The following is a 4,416-nucleotide window of genomic DNA, read 5'->3' as shown; positions in this document are numbered from 1 at the left end:
CCCTTCTCCTCCATTCTCCTCTCGGGATCTTGGGCACGCACGCACATGCGCCTGGTGTGAGTTTAAGCCACCGGTCCAGGACTCGAACCATGGTCGACTACATGGGAGTTCAGCGACATAGCCATTATGCTAACTGCTGGTCCCTCAAAGCCTTTTTAAAGATGTGTATTCCATGACCATGGGATTCCACGTTTAGAAATTAATCTTCAGCATGTGGATGTGCATGTAGATTTGCTAAAAGAATATCTCAGGCAATATTTTAACAGATTTTAAAGCTTATTATTATTATTTTATTTTTTTTGAGAGGTTTTTGCTATAGGGCCCATGCGCTCAACAGACAGACAGAGAAAGACAGAAAGCGAGAAATCACCCCCCGGGGGATGGGCACGCTGCAATCTCTTCTCCTCCATTCTCCTCTCAGGATCTTGGGCACACATGCACACGCACCCGGCGTGAGTTCAAGCCACCAGGTCCGGGACGTGAACTGCAGTTGGCTACATGGGAGTCCAGTGACATAGCCATTAAGCCAACTGCTGGTCCCCAAACTTATTCCTTTCTTTTATGATAGGAGAAACAGAGAGAGCGAGAGCCAGAGAAAGAGGAAGACAGACACCCTCCACAGGGACTCAGGGCCATCCTCCCACCTCTCTGCCAAGCAGGACCCTGGGCAGGTGCACCGAGGCACCCAGGTCAACTGGAAAACCGGACCCGCCACCACCCACATGGCTCTAGCAGCTCTTTACCGTGGGACCACTGAGGAGCCCTAAGGTATTTTAAAAATGAAAAGGAGCCAGCGTGTCTCTGAAACAGGGTTGATGAACTAAACCGTGGATGCTCATGCAGAATAGCAGGTAGTCAGAAAAGCGGATCGATTAGAAGGCTATTCCACAGTACAAGGAGACGGCGTGATGTGTCATCTGGAGGAAAGGAAGAGCAAAGCAGAAAGAATAACCCCCATGTTTAAAATGTATGCTTATGCCTGGAATACACAACCGGAAGGTGGGGTCAGAGAGTTAAGGCTCAGCCGCTGTGGTGCGGGTGGGAGCCGCTGTGCCTACTGGGGACACAGCAGGCCCCGGGAGGAGCCTGGGATCCAGCTGACAGAGAGGCCTGGGGGAAGCCTGCAGCTTAGGAGGACCCTGTTAAGAACACCGACTCTCAAGACCAGCAGATGGCGTAATGGTTGTATCTCTGGACTCCCACATTGTCAACAGCAGTTCGAGTCCCAGACTCGGTGGCTTAAAAGCATGCCAGGTGCATGTGCGTGCGTGCCCAAGATTCCAAGAGGAGAATGGAGGAGAGGGGATTGCAGTGTGGCCATTCCCCCTGGGGGGTGATTTCTCACTTTCTGTTTCTCTCTTTCTGATGACAATAGCTATTTCTCCTTATCTACCTTGTGCCCAGCCTCAAAGGGTAAAGGTTTAAGGATAAACAAAGGGGGATGGCAGGGAGTTCGTGACCAGAACTCTCAGCCTTACCATGGTCTAGGCTGGTGCTGAACACCATTGTGGTAAACTAATGAGAGAGAGAGAGATGGAGAGAGAGGTGGGGAGGAAAGAAACGTTGTGTATCTAAAAGGAAAATTAATATTCTCCATTATCTCCAACAGGGAAATACTACGAACGTGCATCACTGTAACCACTTTATTTGTCTCCTGTCTCCTCAGGTCTAGGACACGTGGTGCCTGTCCCCGAGCACTGGGTGGCATTGGCCTCGATTCTGAGTCAGCTGAAATGCACATGAAAATGCAGGATGCCGCAGCCCGTTATGACAACCGCACGCCTCCTAAATAAAGCAGGGACACAAGCAGACAGCCATAGGATCCTTTGAAACCCAAAAGGAAAACGTTTGTAGAAGTTTCTGTTCGTTTGGTTGATTGGTTTTTTGTTTGTTTGTTTGTTTGTTGACAATAGCTATTTCTCCTTATCTACCTTGTGCCCAGCCTCAAAGGGTAAAGGTTTAAGGATAAACAAAGGGGGATGGCAGGGAGTTCGTGACCAGAACTCTCAGCCTTACCATGGTCTAGGCTGGTGCTGAACACCATTGTGGTAAACTAATGAGAGAGAGAGAGATGGAGAGAGAGGTGGGGAGGAAAGAAACGTTGTGTATCTAAAAGGAAAATTAATATTCTCCATTATCTCCAACAGGGAAATACTACGAACGTGCATCACTGTAACCACTTTATTTGTCTCCTGTCTCCTCAGGTCTAGGACACGTGGTGCCTGTCCCCGAGCACTGGGTGGCATTGGCCTCGATTCTGAGTCAGCTGAAATGCACATGAAAATGCAGGGTGCCGCAGCCCGTTATGACAAAACCACACGCCTCCTAAATAAAGCAGGGACACAAGCAGACAGCCATAGGATCCTTTGAAACCCAAAAGGAAAACGTTTGTAGAAGTTTCTGTTCGTTTGGTTGATTGGTTTTTTGTTTGTTTGTTTGTTTTTTGTTTGTTTGTTTGTTTTTCGTCAGATGCCTGCACGCCTTGCGTTTGCTCTATCTCAAAAAGCAGCTTTCAAGACGACATCAGAACCACGTCTACGCCTAGGAGCAGATCTCCAGCAGCTCGTAGGCATGTAATAAACGCAGGTGGAGTGGGTGTATGAGAGAGCAGTTCAACTGTCGTGGGCTACAGTGTCCGAGAAGTAAGCTTGCTAAGGAGGACCACAAGACCCAAGTTGCAGAGGCAAAGAGTGTGCCAGCAGTTATGGGACAAAGTTCTGTCCTGAGATTCCTTCCTGGGCTCCCTGAAATCCAGCACCGGGCAGGAGAACGTGGATCCTGCCTTCCTGAGATTCGTCTTCTCTAACATCTTCCGAATCTGTCACTTCTCTTCGGCCCACATGGCTATTCTCTTTGGCTTGGGCACCCACCAGGTCTTGGCTGGCATGGGGTCACATCTGGCTTCTCTGCCCCTGTGTCTCTTCCCCCCAAATCATGCGACTCCGAATCCGCAGCTCTGCAAGGTCTGATTCCGGCCTCTCTCTCCTGGCTTGTATCTTGCACACCCCTCTTTAAGTGCTCCCATCTCGCCTGCTTTCATCACGTCAAAGCAGTTAGAGAAGGCTCCAAGGGAACCAACAGTTAGCGTAATGGCTATGTCGCTGGATTCCCATGTAGTCGACCGCGGTTCGCTTCCCGGACCCGGTGGCTTAGAACTCACGCTGGGCGCGTGTGCGTGCGTGCCCAAGATCCCGAGAGGAGAATGGAGGAGAAGGGATTGCGGCGTGGCCATCCACCCTGGGGGGTGATTTCTCGCTTTCTGTCTCTATGTCTCTCTCTGTCTGTCTGGCAAGCGCACGCGCCCTATAACACAAACCTCTCAAAAAATAATAAAAATTAAAAAAAAAAAGAGAGAGAAGGCTCCTAAACATGCATGTGCTCCCTCTGACTCTTTGACCGCCACTGATCCCCAAACATGGAACCTCCTCCTCTCCCACTTCACGGCCATTTTAACATTTTTCTTTATTCATTTATTTATTTTGCTTGTGCCTGCTTACCCTTCCGTACCCAGTGAGGAAGATGTAACTTCTTCCACAAGGTCTCCTTGTCACCTTAAAGACCTCCATGTCCAACTGCGGTCGCCCATAGGGCGTATTCTCCATGACACTCTCTCTCTGGAACTCCGGCTGGCCAAGCAGCCATCATCTTCTGAAAGGATGAGGGCAAGAGAGAGGGTGCAGGTGTGGACACTGGGACCTCAACCTTCATCTCGAAGTCGCACTTTACATTTGCAATCAATTATCACTGATCAAAGCAGGTCACATGACCACACTTACCTTCTATGGGGTACCACGTACCCAGAGGTAGAGAACTGAAAATATTTGTTAAACACGCTCTAGTAATTTGCATGCCCAACTTAGCTGAGGCTGGCAAGTCCCCAGTGGCTAGGATGACTTGAATAAAGAATGTTTGGGGCCAGCAGGTGGTATGGTGGTTAAGGCTCTGGACTCCCACATGGCCGATCACGGTTAGAGACTCAGACATGGCAGCTTGCTTTCTCACTTTCTCTCTCTCTAGTGAATTAAAATAATAATAATAATAAAACATAAAATTAAAATAAATGATTCTTTAAAAAAAAAAGAAATAAAGAGTGTTTCATTTGCATGAAGACATGGAAGCCATATTTGGAGGAAGCTACGAGTGACTGAGAAGAAATAAAGACAGTGAGAACAGATAGCACCTTCAAGACGTAGGGACCAGCAGTTAGTGTAATGGCTATGTCACTGAACTTCCATATGGTCAACCGCAGTTCGAGTCCCGGACCCGGTGGCTTAAACTCATGCAAGGGGTGTGTGTGTGTGTGTGTGTGTGTGTGTGCCCAAGATCCCGAGAGGAGAATGGAGGAGAAGGGATTGCGGCGTGGCCATCCCCCCCAGGGGGTGATTTCTTGCTTTCTGTCTCTCTGTCTCTCTCTGT

The sequence above is a fragment of the Tupaia chinensis genome, unplaced genomic scaffold, assembly GCF_000334495.1.
Source record: "Tupaia chinensis unplaced genomic scaffold, TupChi_1.0 Scaffold000018_1, whole genome shotgun sequence".
Classification (NCBI taxonomy): Eukaryota; Metazoa; Chordata; class Mammalia; order Scandentia; family Tupaiidae; genus Tupaia; species Tupaia belangeri.
This window is presented reverse-complemented; position numbering follows the sequence as displayed.